Source organism: Brachyhypopomus gauderio, chromosome 8, assembly GCF_052324685.1.
Source record: "Brachyhypopomus gauderio isolate BG-103 chromosome 8, BGAUD_0.2, whole genome shotgun sequence".
Classification (NCBI taxonomy): domain Eukaryota; kingdom Metazoa; phylum Chordata; class Actinopteri; order Gymnotiformes; family Hypopomidae; genus Brachyhypopomus; species Brachyhypopomus gauderio.
The window spans coordinates 1,334,325-1,356,485 of NC_135218.1; positions in this window are offsets into that span (position 1 = coordinate 1,334,325).

A 22,161-nucleotide genomic window follows, 5' to 3' on the forward strand; every position below is an offset into this window, starting at 1 on the left:
TACGGGCAGCGGCTAATCACATGACAGCCGGAAAACGTCAGCAAGTTGCGATTCTGCAGCGAAATGGCGCCATCTTTAAAAGAAACCACAGTGTATTTAAGTTGATACACTTTGATATACTATATAAACCTTTCTTTCACGAGCTGCGCACTTCCACGAAATGTGTACTTTATATAAACAGTAGGCTATTGCATGTATATGCAGTGTGTGTGTGTGTACAACAGCCATACGTTATTTTCCATTAATCATTTATCACCAGATAAAGACAAGAGGTAGGCTATAGATTTACTAAGTAGGTTTCTTTTAAAGTTGCTTTTCTACGAGTATATGCTCAGAGGTCTCATTAAACAGAAAACAGTTTGCTATGTCTAGTTCATTACAACATTAATGTTGCTTCTATCATATATTAAAGTGCCTAATTATGGGGATGAGATTTGACTCCACCAACTTTGCCCTAGTCAATGCTTTTAAAAATTAACACAAAAATCTATGCAATTATATGCCTTTGAAATATGAAATAATTATTTGCAAATATGTTTTAACCTTAATGTTATCATTAAATTGTAAGTGTGCCATATTTTTTCAATTGTGATTTTCACCGCAATCGAAATTTGTCCTCCCCTTTTACCCATCTGGGGTGGGTTTCCCGAAACGTTCGTAACGCTAAGTACTTCGTAACCTCATATGAAACGTATGAGGTTAAGAAGTAGGCCTAGCGCTACGAACGTTTCGGGAAACTCACCCCTGTGCAGTTAGAACGAACACGAACACACACACACACACACACACACACACACATACACACACACACACACACACACACACACACACACACACAAACACACACACACACACACAATAGTGATAGGGGGCTGTGGATCACACGTGCCCAGAGCGATGGGCAGCCCGAGCCCTAACGCTCCTCCTCATACTCTACAGTCACAGTGACTCACAATTTCTGGACATTACATAAACATTTATAGGACGTGACAGATCTCTGAAGAATATTATAATTTGAGTTGTCTTTTGTGTTTATGACAGCATTTGTCAAAAACATGACATAAGACACAGATTTGATCAAATATAATATCTTTAAAAGTCCAGCATGTGCATCATAAACATAAAAATTTGCCCTCAAAGAAATATTTAGTGGTTCCTAATATTCAGAATTTAGAACAGAATGTAGGATTTACAATAGAATGTGCAGAATGGGGGGGGATTACAGGGAAAAGTAAAAAAAAAAAACGATGTGTACTTGAAACATCTTTGTTTATAAATAAAGTTATACAACGAATATATTTATTTTAGTTGTGGTGATAATCTTATTTTTAGGTGAACAATTTAGCAATCTGCACATTCTAACTACACTATTATAAAATAACTTAAACATGGGTAACATTTTATGTAGTGTTATAACTTGTGCATTAGTAACAGCTAAATATTCCATTTTGATTTATTTTACAGTTTGAAATCAAGTTTTTGAAGGCAAATGCATAAAACCACTAAGTCCACTAAGTAGTGTGAAAATATATGACTGACAGCTGAAATAATTGTCTATGAAAGAAAGATAAAACTTTAAAAACCAACGAGCAAGATTTATGTTTTTCCAGCACAATATTTTTGTGTGATGTTCAGTAATGAAATTAAAGGCTATGTTTGTGAGGCAAATGCTGAAACAATTCTATAACATAGTTCTATATAACTATTCCATACCATGACGCAACTCAAGCTGAAGCTAAAACAGAGAGACCACCACACAAGTCATAATGGTTGGAGTTGCTTTGACAGATATGTAAACGTACGTACACTCACTCTAAAGATGTCAGGAATATATTGCTGTTTCATTTTATACTGAAATGTTTATGTAAAGAATCTCACAAAATTAAATACTTTTCAGACTTGTTTAGAGAAACAAGCTGTTCATTGGTTTAGGCCAGGCAGAGTGGAGATGTTGCAATTCAGTATACTTCTAGCAGGTGGCAGTGTTTCTTTAATATTTGTTTTGGGAGACAAGCAATTACTAAGCTGAATTTAAGTGGACTATCCACTCAGCCCTTCAAATGACACTGAAAGATTTGAGAACATTGCAGCCAAATTTAAACACAGGTGCAAACGTTTTTTGTGAAACATGCAATCTGCTTGCAAATCTGTTTATTTTTAAATATCAACATCCGAATAAAAGCAAATTAGTGGCTAATTTTCCAAATGACAACGTGTTGTAAAAAGCGCTAAATAAATTTGACTAACTGTTTTCATTTATTTTTTCATGCCTCCTGGTTTGGTCCTGTAGTTATTGGTTACACCTGTGTCTAGTTTAGTTTACTTCCTCACTGGTCTTGTGCATATACACCCGTGTTTTCCCTTGTTCACAGTAAATTTGACAGACAGAAAATAACTCTATGGGTCTATAATAACACTTTTATTAAAGTGTCTATATGGGTCCACTCCCCAGGGTGTTATTTTAACACTTTTCAAAGTGTTGTAGTAATTACACTGTAAAATAGTTATTTTTAACTACTTAAAATGTACCACTGTGCAACACTACTCAGTGTTCACTTTTCAGCACCAGGGTGCATTGTTATAAACTGACTCCCTTACAGTGTCAATTTTTTCCCAACCGATGATGACATTACCATGATGACATGGATTTGCATACTGCAGCTTTGAGTGTGCACTTAATTCAATTTAGCTTGCAAACCTAACCTAAACTTCCAAAAACAAATCAGCTCAGCTCAGTGGTTAGAGGAAGTTTTTATCAGCTCAGGAATATAGCTAAGCTTAAAAGCATTTTATGTTTTAAGGATCTGGAAAGTTATTTACGCTTTTATTTCGTCACGTCTGGATTACTGTAATGCACTCTACTTGGGTGTTTGTCAGTGGAGCCTCTCGCATCTCCAGCTGGTGCAAAACACAGCTGCTGTCTCCTGACCGGCACAAAGAAAAAAGTCTCACCCTTGTGCTGGCATCACTACACTGGCTCCCAGTAATATTCAGGGTAGAGTTTAAGGTTTTATTGTTTGTTTTTAAAGCTCTTCATAGCTTAGCTCCTTCCTACATCTCTAATCTCCTTCACTCTCGCTCACTACGTTTTTCTAACCGGTGGACTTTAGACATTCTGCGGTCTCGGTTAAAGTTCAAAGGTGACCGGGCCTTTTCGGTAGCATCTCCAAAACCTTCCACTTTTTATAAGGGAATCAGCTAAATATTTTTAAAACCAATTAAAAAACATATTTATTCTCGCAGGCCTTTGAGTCCTGAGCAGATTATATTATTAGCCATCTGTTATGGTTGTAAGCTATTTAAATGTATCAATATGTGCTTTATGTTAGTGTTGTCAAAAAAATTTGATATATCGATACGTATCAATACTGAACATTCTGAAACAGTACAATACTCGTTTCTCTTAAGTATCAATTCTTTTTACATAAAATGCACTTTTGTTTGACCCACCCAAGCTGCCGTAATGCACAGGACAGTTTGTAATGCTAATATGGCAGCTAAAGCAAATGCAGTGCTGTTGGATTCGAAGCAGATACAGATGGAAAACCGAAGGACATGAACAAGCCCGTTTGCAAGCGGTGCTTTTGGAACATTTCAACGAAGGGCGCTAAAGCCTGGTTGAGTGACCATTGCGCTCAACTCCGCCCCCCTCGTGCGAACCTCCGCGAGCAGTGGAGGCGTTTATACTTTCCGCTTTGCAGTGTTGTCCGAAACTATATGTGGTAGTGTAACTGGCCTTCCCTATATCGGCCCTTGCTCTCTGCGTTGTGTTCTGGTAGTAGTAACAAAGTGACGCAAGTCAGTTGCTCTTGGCGTACCGAGGTTTATTGTAAACTGTAGTGAAATAATAATAAAAAAAGAAACATCACAGTCAGGCTCCTCATTCACAAAGAACATGCACCTCTCTCTGCCGTATCCAATGCAGACTGACGAGAGGCGTAAAAATAACGGTCACCAACGTCACCCAACGGTCACCAGAATTCGTGACATTGCCCATCGCAACACTCCCAATATTTGGTGAAATTAATATGCTGCATAGTAAAATAAATTCCATAAACAAAAAAAAAATCGCTAAAATTTTCCTTCTATTTTATACCCGTTACATTCACCCCTCCTTAATTTCACCAAAACAGCCCTACACATGGGTGTCACGTCGGCAAATAGGATGCTCTACAACACTATGCAAGTGCATCCCATGGGACCAGCCAATATTGAGATCTAATCACATAGTTCAGACAGAAGCTATCCGTAAGAAACGGATCAGAGGGAAAAGAAGGTTGATCAAGCCTCCAACCCCTCAGGAACATGAAGGCGCAGCCTACACCTTAACGACCTGGTCCCCCTATACTTAAAGATGACAACACCACAACAAAGTATACACACACATACACACACACACACAGCATATACAGCGGGACTCATCCAAAGATTACTAAATTACTGACAAAGCTTTTCGAGGTGATGCCATACCTCATGTAATGGGTCTCTGAACCATGTTCTCCAGAAGCCTGTTGACCGACTTAACTACTCTGCCTGCCCTGGTGACCACCCTGTTTCGAACCATAACCCTGTCAGAGTCACGTTCGGGTGAGGTCGGCTGCGAGTCATCGAAGACCAGGGGTATGAGATGCATCGGGAACAATGTCAGGATCAGCCTGTGTCTCCTCAGAGCCAACTGAAGCAGGGGTTCGAACAACTGTCAATTCGGGTAACATGAGAGCAGCGCGTGCATCATCCATACCGTCCCCTTTTCCACAGCACTGTTGTCTGTGGAAAGTGACGTGACCTCCCCTGCTACAGTGTCTCCGATGGCACGGTCTGTGTCGGACAAGACCCACAATGATGTCCGTGACTGGGAAGACTCCTCCCCCAGACAGCTAAGTCCATCAGGTTCGCCACAAGCATCCAAGTCACCAGCAGATGAGCTGTTCGACGGTTGATCCTCCAGTGCACCTTGGACAGGAAGGAAGCTTACATCTAGCAACAGGTTCCTGTGCACGACCTTCAAATGACCCAATGTATCACAGATTCTGTAGATATGAGTCTTGGGGCATCTCTCAACAACAGTATACACCATGGGTTCCCACCTATCAGCCAATTTCTTCTTGCCTCGTTCTCCTTTGTTGGCAAGTAGAACCCGGGCACCGACCTCTAGAGAGACGCCTTTTACTTTCCTATCATACTGATGGGCCTGATGTTTTTGCTCACTGGCAGCGTGCTTCTGAGCAATACTAGCAGCTTCAGATAGATATGACAGCAGAGTTTTGGAGTAACTGCCGAAGTCTGCCACAATGGAATCATGCAGGACAGATTTGAACATCACATCTACTGGAAGTCTCGGTATGCGCCCAAACATCAGATGGAAAGGTGCGAAACCCGTAGTCTCATGAACAGTTGCATTATACGCAAACGTTAAGGTCTGGATCTGCTGCGGCCATTCTTGCTTTGCTCTAAGGGGAAGGGCACGTAACATATTGCCGAGGGTGCGATTGAACCGCTCTGTACCACCGTTGCCCATGGGGTGGTAGGCGGTAGTATGGGACTTGGCAACCCCAGACAATAGCAGCAGTTCAGCAACCAATTCACTTTCAAAGCCGGGACCTTGGTCTGAGTGAATACGCTCAGGGAAACCATAAACGCAAAAAACACAATCCCATAGCTTCCTGGCAATCTGCTTAGCAGTCTGATTCCTGCATGGAAAAGCATACGCCATCTTAGTGAAATGGTCGATTGCCACGAGTACATCAACGGAGTTCTTGTTCTTATCTTCTGCTGACCAAAAGTCGATGCAAACGAGCTCCATAGCGGCTGATGTCTTTATGCTCTCTAAAGCGGCCCGTGCGGCTGGCTCCGGCGTCTTGGCTAGAATGCATCTCCCACAGCAACGAACATACTCCTTCACATCCCTTTCCATGTAGGGCCAGAAAAAACGTTGCCTCGCTAGATGGAGACTCCTGGCCTGACCCTGATGTCCAGCCAAGTCGTGCACTCCTTCCAAGGCAACATCCCTTAGGCTCACCGGCAACACCAACTGAAGCCTCTTTATCTTGCTCACACGGTCTCTCGTCACCCGGTACAGGATACCATTCTGAACTTTAAGTCTATCCCAATGCTTCAGCATGGCCAACGACCTGACGTCCATAGCGTGTCTCTCCCGTCTGGAAGGGCGCCGTCTACGAACCACCAAAGGCAAGACTTTGCAAATGGCAGGATCCTTAAGCTGGTGGTCCTCTAGCTCACGCAAGGTAAGTGAAGGCAGAGTACCCAAACCCACAGGTTGCAGCTGTTGAACATGATGGCATAGGAGGGTAGCTCTGTTCTCAGCATCCTCCACCCAGTCATTGTGACAAAGCAGAGCAGCCTTGACCTCTGAAGGGCTAAAGGAAGCTCCTGGTTCCCGAGCATGCTCCTGCTGCTGGATCACCTGAACGAGTTGAGTTCCTCGCCTAAAAACGTCCTGCACCCCGTCAACTCCTGAGCTCTCAGCTTCCTGTACCAAGTCGCTGTAGGGCTCCTGGATGAGACGCTTGCTGACACAAGTAGCGAAAGGATCACGGCTGAGCGCATCTGCCACAATGTTTTTTGGGCCTGGAATGTATTTCAAATCGAAGGAGTAGGACGACAGCTTGGCCACCCACCTTTGCTCGTAAGCATCAAGTTTGGGCTTGGTCAATATATGGGTAAGAGGATTGTTATCCGTCCACACCGTGAAATCGTTCCCTTTCAGCCAGTGACTAAATTTCTCAGTGATGCTCCACTTCAGAGCTAAGAACTCAAGACGATGAGCAGGGTATCTTTGCTGCGATCTACTGAGAGCTTTGCTAGCAAAAGCGATAGGACGAGCCTTGTTTTCTCCTGCAGGCAGCTGAGATAGCACCGCCCCCAACCCATCTAGAGATGCGTCCACAGACAGGATGAAGGGCACTGAAAAATCAGGATGGGCCAACACAGCACAGTTGAGAAGCTCCGTCTTGAGCCTGAGAAAAGCCTCCTCACATGCCGGACTCCAGTCCTCCACAGTCAATTTCCTGAACGTGCCAGCGCTCCTCCCGACCCGAGCAGTCCTCCCCTTCCTCCTCTGACCTGCCATTAGAGCAAATAGAGGTTTGGCAATGGCCGAGCATGCTGGAATGAAGCTCTGATAGAAAAAGACCATGCCCAAGAAGGATTTGATTTTCCTCACAGATGGGGTGCAACCATCCTCCTCCATAAGAGCCTCTCTCGACATGTTGGAGATCACGTCTACCTTAGCAGGGTCAACTGCAACGCCATGTCGGTCAATTACATGACCCAGAAACTTGACCGATTCCTGCAATAAGTGACACTTCTTAGGGCTCAGTTTGAGATTGTTGTCCCTCAGCTTCTGGAAGACCATCTGGAGTCTGTTTAGAGCATCCTTTTCTGTCGGAGCAAAGACAAGAAGGTCATCCAAATAACAGAGCAGACTGGTGAAATTGAGACTGCCAAAGATGCTCAGCATCATGCGCATGAATGACGCTGGGCTGTTGCAGAGTCCCTGTGGCATTCTGTTGTACTCATACAGGCCAGCAGGTGTTGTGAAGGCCGTGTACTTTTTGTCTTCTTCGCACATTGGTATGTTGTAAAACCCAGAAGTCAGGTCCATTGTGCTGAAAAATGCATTGCCTCCGAGGGCTGCAAGACAATCCGCTTGATGGGGTAGCGGATGGGCATCTTTCAGGGTGCGTGCATTCAGCCACCTAAAGTCCGTACAGACCCTGAGTCCACCGTCCTTCTTCCAAACCATCACAAGAGGGGATGCATACTCACTGGTAGATTTGCGGATTATCCCCTTCTCCTCCATATCTGTGAGCACCTGCCGGAGATGTTGGTAATGAGCAGGAGGCACTCTCCTGTATGGCATGCGAAAAGGACGGTCATCTGTCAGACGGATGCGGTGCACAAACCCTCTGGCTTCACCACAGTCAAGTGCATGTCTCGAAAAAATGTCCTCGTATTCCTCAATAAGTTCAACAAGCTCCCTCTTAGACTGGAAGCTGGTGTGGCGAAAGTCAATATCAAGATCACTTAATCCCAAGCTGGAAAGTCTGTCCTTCAGGTCAGCGTCAGTGGCCACTGATCTACTGGTACTGGCCGACGTCCTGTCCCCCAACTCACAGGAGCTCTGCTGCAGGTCGAGGTCTTCCACTGCGAGACAGGGTGACACATCAGCGATCCTGGAGTTTCGTCTCAGAATGACCGGCATCGATGATAGGTTAGTAACTTTCATAGGCACCCACCGGTCTCCCCACATCGGTGTTATGATACGCCCTACAAGAATATCCCTTGGTGTGGACTTTGAGGTGGAGGGTTCCACAATAACTGTACTGCCAGGAGACACTGGTACGTTGCTAGGTAGTTTGCCCCATACAAGGTGCTCACACTTGGGAAGTAATGTGACTGCACGAGGTAGCCTCACGGTTCCAATCCTGTCAGGGATGTCGTCACCCCTCCATCTAATGGTGCATGACATCATATCCAAGAAATGCTCATGGTCGTGCCTTGAATGTCTGCACCCTGCAGACATAAGCTTCCAGTAGTCATCGTTACCTTTCATGACGCGCATAAGGTGCTTAAGTACATTAGAGCCAATGATGAGATCATCTCGTTGGCCAGGGACCACTATGACAGGGACTAAACATTTCACTCCATAAACCGTCAGTGTCAAGTCATATATGCCTGTGGGGCGAGTCCGTTTTCCTCCACAGCCAACCAGCACAATCTGCTCAGCTGGCTGGAGATCACCCGTAATAACACCAGCCTCTCTGAGCGAGTGCACAGCCCCCTCATTTAGAGTGCAAGCCATGGAACCTGAATCAAGCATGCCCCTCAACTCAAGGGTGTCATTCACTCCAACTTGAGTGTAAAACAATTCACTAAATGCTGGCACCTCCGCCGATCCATGAACCACGACTTGGTATCCTTCTGGTGTGACTGAACAAGTGTTGACATAATGAAGCTCAAGGTCTGATCCATCCCTGTTGAGGGTGTCATCTCCACCTCCCACACTGCCCCTCATCAAGTGTGGGTGTTCTAGTTTCCCAAAGGCAGATTCTGGTTGATGGCCACCTGATCCATTCCCCTCTGCCCACGTCTGTTGCATTCTCGCCTCCAATGGCCAGGAGCAAAGCATGACAGGCAAAGATTCTCCTTCCTGCAGTGCATGAGAGTTGAATGCCGAGTGTCACCACATACCAGACAGGACCCCCTCCGAGAAGGCCCTGGAACAACCTGTCTTGACTGAGCTGGCACAGGGGATGCAAACTGCACATCCTGATGAACCACCATACGATCCAAAAGACCAATCAGAGTACGCATGCTGTTCACATCCATGGCTGGAGCAGGGGTTGAGGCGGATGGGCAGTCACTGTGCTGAGCAGATGAAACGGAAGCTGGCTGCACAGGTTTGGAGGTGAGAACTGGCACTGGACAGGAGGGCAGTGGGAAATGGGAAGGTTGCTGGTCATAAGCAGCTGCTGAGGCTGGGATGAATTGGGCTGCCGTGGGTGAGAGACGCGGGACATGAACTGAATCCGATGTCATGCTAAATGTGACTGCAGGCGGAGCCAGTGGAATGACGTCAGAAACTGCACAGTGCCGTGAGATGGGAGCAGCATGTATCGTGTGAGAGGGAATGTGTTCCTGAGACATGACAGACTGGGCATGGCTGACAGTGTGGCCCTGTATGGTGCAAGAACCTGTTTGAGAACGCATCTTGAGCTCACGCTGGAAACTGTCGATGCGGTCTTGTACTTCAGCGGTCGTCCACTCCTCAGCTGCCTTGAAACTGAGTCTGTTCGAGAGGATGGGGTCCGGGCAATATTTAATGAACATCATTGACACTTCACGTCCTGGATCCCCAACACACCGTCCCTGCCTCCGTAAACACTCATCTGCAATGTCAATGGCATTATTGAGTCTAATCCAATATTCCATCACTCCCTCATGATGCAATGGCTTGGTATTATAGAAATCAGCCATCGGCATAGAGGAGTAAGTCAGTTCACTAAAGTGCTGTTTCAGAAGATCAAAGATCATGTCAGGAGTCTTGCTCAGTGATGGGTTGTGGCGCATTGTGACTTTCACTACATCTCTTGCTCTCCCCGTTAGCCTAACCAATATCTCCTGGGATTGCTGGTGTGTAGGAATGTTTCTTTTCACAAAATATATCTCCACCATTTCTACCCACTCACGAACCGAGCATTTATCACCACTGTCACCTCTGAAAATTGGGGGCTCTTTAACATCTGACTGCATTACAAGTTTCACACCAGACAGGTTCAACTCATTGGGTCCCTGTTCTGAGCTAGAAATCCCTAGGGGTGCAGAGTTGTTATGCCCTCTGTCATTCTGCAGCTGAGTAGCAATGGACCTCCCTATCTGGTCAGCCAGTTCTGAGATGAGAGTACTCAACTCAACATGAGACGTTGTCTGTGGGCTCTGCAACTCATTTGCAGGAGCCTGAATACGGGTCGAACAAAACCCAGGCGTATTCAACCTTCCCACTTTAGGTGTGTGGAGTCCATCCCTGAGAAACCACCCTCTCCCAAGACCCACAGTGAAAGAACCCTCTGGGCTAGCATCTGATTCCATATTGACTAATAAAAATGACAAATTAACAAGAAAGGAGAATAAGCGGTGGAGAAAACAAAATCACAAATCATTCAAAAGAGTTGTGTAAGAAACTCTTCTTCCAAATAAGGAAGGTCCACTAAAATGTCTCTTACACTAAATGACCAACTTGCAACACAGGTGAAAAGGCTGGTAACCCCATGTGATCGAGATGGCGTCGATGCTTGATGGATCACGAAGGTCACGGCACCAATGTAACTGGCCTTCCATATATCGGCCCTTGCTCTCTGCGTTGTGTTCTGGTAGTAGTAACAAAGTGACGCAAGTCAGTTGCTCTTGGCGTACCGAGGTTTATTGTAAACTGTAGTGAAATAATAATAAAAAAAGAAACATCACAGTCAGGCTCCTCATTCACAAAGAACATGCACCTCTCTCTGCCGTATCCAATGCAGACTGACGAGAGGCGTAAAAATAACGGTCACCAACGTCACCCAACGGTCACCAGAATTCGTGACACTGCCCATCGCAACACTCCCAATATTTGGTGAAATTAATATGCTGCATAGTAAAATAAATTCCATAAACAAAAAAAAAATCGCAAAAATTTTCCTTCTATTTTATACCCGTTACAGTAGTATAAAGAAACACCCCTCAACAACAGGGGAATGAACATTTACCTGACAAATTTTATTGCTGCTTTGTGTTTCAGGTTTGAAAAGTGCTGGAATTTAGGCTAAAGATGAAGACCAAGATGGCGTCGCGAGCACATCGCGGGACCTTGTGTCTCTGCCAGTATTTGCGATTTTGCAGCATTTTTCTGTTAATTTCGAGTCTGTTCATGCAGAATAGCTTGACTTTAAGGTCATACACCAGACAAGAACTTTTGGATGTCGGTTTACATTACTCCGACAGTTTTATCGGCGAACTTCAGCACATTCCGGCCAAGATCACCAGAACACCGGTGGCTACGTGCTGCACGCGACCGGACGGAAGCGAGCGCATTCGGCGTCAGGACCGCAAACAAAGGTGTAGGAAACGCGGTGGAATTAAGGAAAGACTCAGACAAACACCTCATCGGCTTTCATTACCCAGCGTTTTCTCTCTAATGTGCGGTCTTTGGTAAATAAAATGGACGAACTACGTCTCCGCATCACCTACAGTAAGAGACTTATGGACTGTAATGTATTTATCTTCACGGAAACATGGCTAAACTGCAGCGTACCTAACAATGCTATCGAGATGGATGGACGATACACACTCCGGGCAGATAGAACAGCTGATGACTCCGGTAAGACTAAAGGTGGAGGACTGTGTATTTATATTAACAAAGCTTGGTGCACAAACTTTATCGTTGCTGGGAGTCACTGCTCAGCTAACCTTGAGTTTCTTATGGTTAAGTGTAGACCTTTTTATCTGCCTAGGGAATTCACCTCCACCATTATAACAGCAGTCTACATACCACCGGATGCTAATGCTAAGACTGATGACCCCAAAGATGCTTTTATAGTTGCTGGTGATTTTAATCACTCTAACTTGAAGACAGCACTTCCAAAATTTCATCAGAATGTCTCCTGCAGCACAAGAGGAAACAAAACTTTGGATCCTGTCTACACAAACATCAGTGGAAATTACACCGTTACCCCCCTCCCCCACCTGGGGAAGTCTAATCGTATGAGCAATGATTCACTGGCCCTACATGGGCCCCTTGTTTGTGTGGGATAATGACGGGGCCAGTGTGGGCAACAAGTAGGGCCCTTATGGTTAACTGCAGACACCCGCTTCAGCCCCATTAGGGGCCCATGGGCAAATCTTTATAGGGCCCATATGGGTTATGCAAAGGGGGCCCAAATATCAGCCCATCACTCACTAGAATGTCAGCTTGCATCACACATTTGGAGCACAATTACTATAATGCTAACTTGTGTCATCCAACGTGGGTCCCTATGAAGTAATGGAGGGCTTCAGGTGAGGTCTCTGCTGTACATACCTAATGCAATATTCAGTTGCTTTTCTTTTACTGTGTGTTGCTGAGTTGTGTTGTTTCACATCTTGTAGAGAGAGAGAGAGAGAAGAGGGGAGGGAGATACAGACAACAGTATTAATTAAAGTACACAACAGTAACACTGCAGATTATCTAAACCATTTTAGCAATGATCAACATCCTTCTCTGTGAATCTAAAACATGGTAAAGCATAAAAATCCTGTTTGTACTATTGAATTAGCCCACTAGGCCTGTATTTTCTGCACCACCTGGGTCCTGACCATAATCAGACCCCCCAGAAAGTCGCGATGTTGCGATTTGCAACTTCAACACAACTTCAAGCAAACCCCGCGAATTCAGGGCGGTGTTGCAACTTCAGCCAATCACCGCAACATTCCCGCAAATTTGACCAATCACTGATGTCGTCTTGATGTGACGTCGACAAACTCCCGCCTTACTTCTGTATATACGTTCAAGAGGAGCAGACTGAAAGCAGCATGAGCGACGAAAATAACGGCAAAAAGATCGGGAAAAGCAGTATCCCGGTACACTACATGAAAGCGGGGATAAACTGTCCAGATCAGACCCGCAAATTGATTATCTATGGCCCCCTGGATGATATTTAATTACTATTAGAACTGGACCGCAGGCCACAGCCGCCCGATGGTGTTTTGCACGCACAAACACTACATTCCCCACAATGCAACGGTAGCCCGCGAAGTCACTGCAGCGCACGCAAGCGGCGAGGGTCTGAGATAAAGTTTATAAGTTTAAACTTTAAACTGAGATAAAGTTTAAAGTCAGAGATAAAGTTTATTTATCTCTGATCCATATCTATGAGTTCGCTCTGGCGCCAACCACTGGCGATCGATCTCGATATAATACTTAATTTGTGTCCATTTTACAGGCCGCCCGGTAACAACTTAAGTTCGCAACATCCCGCAACATCAAACATTTTAGCCCGCAACAATCACAAAAAAGGCCCGCGAAATCCTGGTGGGACTGCATAATACACTGTACAGAACTCTATGAAGGCTCTTGCCAGCTTCTAGTTTGCACAGGATAATAAAATCCTGACCAGTACTCCTTCAAATATACTATACAATTCATTAATTTGAGCTGCTGCAGTTACTCAAAATTTCCAAAGACACTGATGTCTAACACTTTAATCACCTCTTGGGGGAGATTTTACAAAAGCCAAGTGATGTGTTTACAAGTTAGGTGTACATAAAACATTTAAAAACTCCAATATAGGAGCTGTCAGGGTTTTGGAAAGTAAAAATGACAATGATTTTCACATGCCTTCATAGTCACATTATCACAAACGTGTAACTCACTATTGATTACTTACATCTAGGGCTGGGTATTGATTCAAATTCCAAGAATCGATCCGATTCCGATTCTGAAGATTAAGAATCGTTTTTTTTCGATTTAATCCAATTTAATCGATTCGATCCGATTTGATCCAATTCGGGGTTTAGTGTTATTAAAAATGTATTTGAGCTGTTTCCTGACTGTGTACAGAAGCAACATGTTAAAACTAGTATTATATCGATATTAATCAGCAAATAGTTACTGGTAGTGGGTAGTTACTGATGGCTGGAAGACTGGTGAAAAGGGTCATCATAAATCTACCTTCAAGAAAGGTAATCCAGGACAATAAACAGAGGACATCTTTGAGGTGTCTATATCTGCAACAGTGGGTTCCTACTGGGACACTAACCAGTGCATTATTATTATGATTTAAATAATTAAGAATTCACCCATAAGCTGTTGCTACCAAATGCATTTTTATTTTAAAAGTGCTCACACTTAATAAACTGAAAGTATAAAATGTAAACGTGTATTTTTCTTTAAAGTGAGAATATAAGAACAGAACTGTCACGTTACGGTCCCCGACCCCTCCCTTTTGGGCGTGTGTTAATGTTGTCTGCGTCTAATCGTCTGTCGTCTCCGTGGGTGCGGGTGCGTCTTGTGATAAGTCTCACCCAGAGACCATATATACAGTCACTGGTCTCACCTGTGGCTCGTCTCGTCATCACTGGGGTTTTGTGTGGTTTGTCTATTTAATGTGCGTTCGCGCAGCGTCCTGTGCTCGTCGTTGTTTGAGTCACACATGTTCTATGTAAACGTGTTTTATGTGCGCTGTCTGCGCTTTGGTAAATGTAATAAACGTAACGATTTGGAAAGTGCAAAGGATTCTGTGTCCATCGCCTTGCGCCCAATGTTACAAGAACATTTCCAACTTTTTAAAACTGTAAAAACACTGGGTAAACTGTCAGTGACATGGACTAACTGTAAATAGTCACCGACACTGGATAAACTGTCCTTCTGTTTTTAGATTGCCGAATTGACTATCGTCGTTACCGTCACTGTCCGACGCCATGTTGTTTTACAGTTAGTTAGACCGAGCGCGCCTGCGTGAATTCAGTGACGAGGCGGGGGTAAAAGTTCACTAAAAAATCGATCTTTGGACGTACGAATCAATTATCAGATCATCATATGCGAATCGATTCTGAATCGGAAAATCGATTTTTTCAACACAGGCCTACTTACCCGGTTTCGTCACTAAATCCGCTTTCTGGAATTACCCCCCTGTTCAGTCAGCTATTTGTCGTGAATCGAAATACAGTCACAATTTCAAGCATTTTCAAGTACTTTAGCCTAAATTCCTGCACATTTCAAACCTGGAACACAATGCAACATTAAAATTCGTCACGTAAATGTTCCGCCGTTCGCGGAGGTTTGCGCGCTACGTTCATTTGCGAAAGTATAAATTCAGCCTTAACTTGTCGCTGATCACCTACCTAACCCTACTGTTTCTCGCACAGCTCACACACGCGCACGTACGTCGACACGGAATTAACACAAACGTAGCGATTTCAAAATAAAAGCATCACAGTTGTATTGCACGCACGACATAGATATTTGTTTCATTTATGATTGGCCTCTCGCGGGCCGGACAGGGACGCACAACGGGCCGGATGTGGCCCGCGGGCCGTTGTTTGCCCAGGTCTGGTCTAGTGTATTGTCTCCGCGTGTTGGAATGTTCACATGTTGGAAGAAACGTGGGAGACGGTCAGTAAGATGTACATGATTAAAATCACCTGCAACCACGTAGAACGCCTCCGGATGCTTATTCTGAAGAGAGCAGATGTTGTCATGGAGCTCCTTCAGTGCGATGTTAGCGTTAGCATCCGGTGCTATGTAAACAGAAATGATAAACACAGCCGTGATCTCGCGGGGCAGATAATGTGGTCTGCACTTTACAGTCAGCTGTTCTGCAGCGTCAGAGCACTGACTGTTTACCACTACACAATTTGTGCACCAGCGATTGTTCACATAAACACACACGCCTCCTCCCCGTGTTTTAGATGAGCGCTGGTCCCGGTCTGCTCGGAAGAGCTGCCGGTCGGTGAGCTGAAGTGCAGAGTCGGGAATGTTGTCCTTTAACCAAGTCTCTGTAAGACATATCACCGCACAGTTCCTCATCTCCGCAGAAACATTCATCCTCAGCCGCAGAAGGTCCAGAGAGCGGACGTTGGACAGGAATAAAGACGGTATCGGGAGTCGGTTAGCTTTAGCCTTTAGCCTGGCTAGCACTCCTCCACGCACCCCCCGTTTCTGCAGCCGCTGACACCGCCTCCTCCTGCTCTTTGTTTGGCTGGGACGAGCCGCTGTCCGGAGGAGCTGAAGTCTACCCAGCATGGCTCGGAGATTGTTGTCGATTGTAGCCGCTGTTGTTGATATATTGTCCCTAAACTTAAAAAGTTCTGCTCGTTTGTAACTCACACGCTTAAGGCATGTGAAGTCTGGCTCAGAATCGCCAAATAAACAACTAAAAACACTGTATTTACCGGGAGCTTGAGAAGCCGCTGCACTACCGCGCGCCGCCATCATTGCAAGAATTATGTGACTGGACAACAGACTTTTATTTAAATTTTAGTTAACTTTAAACATGCATTTTGAAATGTTTATTATAACTCTTAACATGCATTATGTAAGAGACTGAAAAGTCCGTTGTAAAGCAGTTTTCATCGTTAAGCGTGACCCTATATTTAGATACGCTTTGATCGTAAATACAGTATAGAAAAAACTAACAATGTTCTCGTGCGTACAGCATGAGAAAGAGCGATCGCGTTACCAAGATGGGCTTATCGTACACAACACTCCACTACACTACACAACACTCCACTGCTCCTCTGCGCACCGCGCAAAATTAAATTAAAAGTCGTGGTAACTTCGGTCCGTTGTTATCCAGACCCGTCGTTAAGCGGGGACTCACTGTATTATGTACAAAACAAAAAGTTCTTCTCTGTCAATACAGAGTGCAAATAGTGCAAACTGAGCCTGACCAAGTATGTCACTGAATTTGCTGCAACTACACTGCCATGTTCATTTTTAAGAATATTAGCATCCCCACACTGCTCCCGATATCCTTTACTGTCTCAACTTGCCAAAGCGCCGTTCTGTCCCTGCTACCTCTGTTCAAGTGAGATGTGTTGATTTGAGTACTGAGCTGTGGTGCGTGCAGCTGTAAATGTCTCTGCATCCTGCTCGTATTAGTCGCGGTGTACGGCATTATTTTCATACAATGTTTGCATATGTAGTGTCTTATCAGTCACTCTCTTGCCATTTATCATTTCCGCCGGGTTCCCAAAATGATGCCAAACATTTCAACTATTTGAAAGTGGCGGGGCATCTTCAATAATAATACCTGTATTTTCCCACGTCATTGTGACGTCATCAAATCTCGCGAGACAGATTTTTAACACGATGAGAAATCTCGCGGAGTTGAGTCTCGCGAGATCACGAGACACGGAGATCTCGTCACACCCCTAGTGCTGAGTCCATTCCTCTACTCCCTCTTCACTCATGACTGCAGGACTGACATGATTCCAACTGCATGATCAAGTTTGCTGATGACACCACAGTGATCGGCCTCATCAGTAACAATGATGAGGGGGGCGCTGCTGAGCATCCATGGAGTAAGACGTGAGTTTTGAAGCTCCTGCCGATTCCAGTTAAAATTGTTATTTATTTGCGCGGTTGGGTTATATATTTATTATTACCTGACTCATTAGTAATTTCAGCGGTCAGTATACAGCTTAGATTATGTCTAAAATGTCTGGAAAGCCTGCAAAAACGAGTAAGACGATTCAGTCAGTTGCGGCCCAGTTCTCGCACCGAGACCACAGCCTCGAGTGAACCTCTGGCCTCATCTGAAGATGCCTCCGCGTCCGCTAATTTGGACGTTGCTGCCCTCAAACTCGAGTTGCTGGCCTCGTTGAGGAAAGAAATCGCAGATATTTTTAAAAAGGAACTGCATGAAACACTTGGCGACGCTTTGGCTACCATTAAGCTCGACTTGCAAACTGTGAAAACGCAGTTGGCAAACGATAAAGCTGCGACTGATGTTACAGTGTCGGAGATTAAAAACACGGTCGGAGAAATGGAGCACGCGCTCACAGTATGCTCTGAAGAAATCACCGCGATGAAGACTACCATTGAGTGTCTCACTGATACCGTGGCCAAGCTGGAAAATAAATGTGAGGACTTGGAATCGAGATCACAGCGTAATAACGTCCGTATAGTGGGGGTACCGGAGGGTCCAGATACCTGTTCCACTACTGCCATATCTGCTTTATTGAAAGAAGCGTTCAGCTTGGAGAAGGAGCCGCTTTTGGACCGGTCTCATCGGACCCTCCAACCCAAACCCGGTGATCGTCCACGTGCGGTGGTGTGCAGATTTCACTATCATAGTGATTGTAGTGACATTCTTCGCCGGGCCAGAGAACTCCGACAGATTACCGTCAGGAACTTTAATATCTCGGTCTTTCCCGACCACACCACAAAGATCGCTCGAGCTCGTGCGACATTCTTCGCCGGGCCAGAGAACTCCGACAGATTACCGTCAGGAACTTTAATATCTCGGTCTTTCCCGACCACACCGCAAAGATCGCTCGAGCTCGTGCGGCTTTTAACGAGGTCAGACAGCAGCTCCGCGTTATAGACGGAGCTCGGTATGGTCTGTTTTATCCAGCACGACTCCGCATTACATACAACGGTGTCGAGAAAGACTTTGTTTCATCAGATGAAGCCAGTAATTATGTTAAAAGTATGACTGGAAGGTAACCTCGAGGTGTTGCGGATCTGTGCTGTTATTTGAGTTTCAGGTCAAGTAGCTTTAACACTGCAGTGTTACATAGTTATATATTAGTGTAATTGGTTAATAATTGTATTGTTTATTCACAGTATTGTTTATATACATATATATTTTTTGTTTCTCAGTTTTCTATTTCAGTTTATTGAATATTTATATATAATAAGACTCAGGTTTTGTATTTTTATATATGGGTCGATAATCTAATTTTGCAGGCCTTACTATAACTTTCTGATCACCGTGATAACCGGTTTTGTTAGAAGTCTTATTTATTTTGAGTTGGTTTAATATCAAGGGTTTTGAAGTTTTAGGGTATGTATATATGCATATGCAGGCATATGTGTAGTTTATTATTGTGCGCATATTGTTTATTTATATTGTAATCGGTGGGAGGGTCTTTTCTCTCCTTTCTCTTTTATTTTGCTTCAGATAGGTTTTGGGTGGGTCAGCACGAACGACCTTAGTTTATTGTGGGTAGCACTGCTGTCTCCTTTGTTTGATTTTATGGAGACTTTGGGTGAATTTTTGGTTTGGGGTATTTTGGGGGAGGGCATCCCATCTCGGCTTTCTCTGACCAATTACATTTTTGTAGTTTTTTTTCGTGTGCGTAATGGTTCGTAGCAATATTGATCCCAGCTCTGCTGGGTTAGGCACAGATGTCAGATTTATTAGCTGGAATATCAGAGGTATGGGTAATCCTATTAAGAGATCCAAAGTTTTTTCTCACCTGAAAAATTTAAATTCTGATTTGGTGTTTCTACAGGAGACTCATCTTCGTAATACTGATCATCACAGGTTGCGTTGTCCTTGGGTGGGTCAAGTGTTTCACTCAAATTTTAATTCAAAATCGAGGGGAGTCGCCATCTTGATTAACAAAAAGGTTCCGTTTTCATCTTCAGATGTTATAGCTGATAGGAATGGCAGGTACATCATAGTTGCTGGTTCTCTAATGCAAAGGAGGTTCTTGCTGGTAAATGTATATGCCCCAAATTTTGATGATGCTGAATTTGTTAACAAGTTGGTAAGTAAAATCCCCTTCTTGAATACACACCTGATTTTTGGGGGGGATCTAAATTGTGTTTTTGACCCAACTCTGGACCGGTCCAATCCACTTAGGTTGTCTCAATCTGCAATGTCTACTGCTTTCTCTGATATCATGAAACAAAATGGTCTTGTTGACCCTTGGAGATTTCGTAACCCATCTATTAAGAAATTTTCTTTTTTCTCTCAAGTACACAATTTATACTCTAGGATTGATAATTTTTTTATTGACAGTGCTCTCAATTTTTATGTAAAGTCTACTGACTATTCAGGTATTGTAATATCTGACCATTCCCCTTTATTACTAGACATTCAAATTTCTACCTATAAACGTAGCCCACCACTTTGGAGATTTAATACTCTTCTTTTGGCAGACAAAGAATTTTGTAAATATATTTCAGATTCAATCGATGAGTACTTGTCTTTCAATCAAAATGATTCTACGTGACATTCATTGTTATGGGGAACACTTAAGTCATGGGTTAAAGCAAGAAATTTTCATTTGACTGAAAATCTTTCCTAGCAAAAGACATTGCCAGCAATTACTGACAATGTGGTGTAGTTGGGTCAAGGCCTCTTTTGCCTAATTCTACTCAATAAACACATTTATAAAATATATTTATCTATACAGCCTGTGTAAGGAGAGAAGAGAGAATTTATGAAGTGACAAAATGCAAGATCAAATGTCAAGTCAAATTTAGTGAATCTTTTAAAAGCTCTCTTGTTTTTATCAGATTCACTAACGCAAAAACATAAGCCGTAAGATTACCTGCTTTAAGTAGGTATGTTACAAAAAAATTAAATATCCAAAAATGGCAAATTAAATCACACCACTGGATAGAGCTTTTAAATACAAACAGAACAACACCATCCATGTTAAAATGGTTTAGAAATAAAAAAGTTGACATTTTAAATGGAAGAAATGCACCCTGCAAACATGACTTTGTTCATTGCGTTGAGGCGCGGTGCGCGCGAAGTTACAAAATTGGAGAGGTGCGCGACCTCGCGAATAGACAACGCGCGTCATGTTTGTGGAGTTTATACACCTTTACACTTGTACGTCACTTTCAAGGTCCATTTCAATAGTTCCCATCACGTTAAACTTAATACAGTTAAATATTTATAGATACAGTTGTGATCAAATTTATTCAACCCCCACTGAAATAAAGTGTTTTGGCCAGTTTGACATTGATTTTGATCATTTCAGTCATCTTATTTACAATTATATCAAAGAGGCACTTATAAATTAGACAAACATAACATAATATTTATGATGGAATAACCACAAATGTCTTTTACTGTGCTCACATCATTATCAGTTTTATTCAACCCCCTAGTGACATTATTTTTTAGTACTTAGTACAACATCCTTTTCCAGTTATGACAGCTTTCAAGCGTGAAGCATAGCTTGACACAAGTGTCTTGCAGCGACCTATGGGTATCTTAGCCCATTCTTCATGGGCAAAAGCCTCCAGTTCAGTCACATTCTTAGGCTTGCGCACTGCAACTGCCTTCTTTAGGTCCCACCAGAGGTTCTCAATTGGATTTAAGTCTGGTGATTGCGATGGCCACTCTAGAATGTTCCAGCCTTTCATGTTCAACCATGCTCTAGTGGACTTGGATGTGTGCTTCGGATCATTGTCCTGTTGGAAGGTCCAACGTCTCCCAAGCCGCAGGTTTGTGACTGACTCCATCACATTTTCCTCCAAGATCTCCTGGTACTGAAGGAAATTCATGGTACCCTGCACACGTTGAAGCTTTCCTGTACCATTAGAAGCAAAACAGCCCCAAAGCATAATTGACCCCCCGCCATGCTTCACAGTAGGCAAGGTGTTCTTTTGTTCATAAGCCTGGTTCTTCCTTCTCCAAACATAGCGCTGGTCCATTGTCCCAAACAGTTCTAATTTAGTTTCATCTGACCACAGTACACTGTTCCAAAACCTTTGTGGCTTGTCCACATGACTTTTGGCATACTGCAGTCGACTTTTCTTGTTCTTTGGAGTCAGCAAGGGAATGCGTCTGGGCGTTCTGGCATGGAGGTCTTCGTTATGCAGTGCGCGCCTTATTGTCTGAGCTGAAACTTCAGTGCCCACATCTGACAGGTCTTTTTTCAGTTCCTTAGCAGTCACGCGGGGATTTTTCTCCACATTACGCTTCAGGTAGCGCACAGCAGTCGCAGTCAGGATCTTCTTTCTGCCACGACCAGGTAACGTTTCCACTGTGCCCTTTAACTTGAACTTGCGAATGATACTTCCGATAGTGTCTCTTGGAATATTTAATAACTTCGCAATCTTTTTATATCTATTGCCATTCTTGTGAAGAGCAATAACCTCTTCTCTTGTCTTCTGGGACCATTCTCTTGCCTTCACCATGCTTGGAAACACAC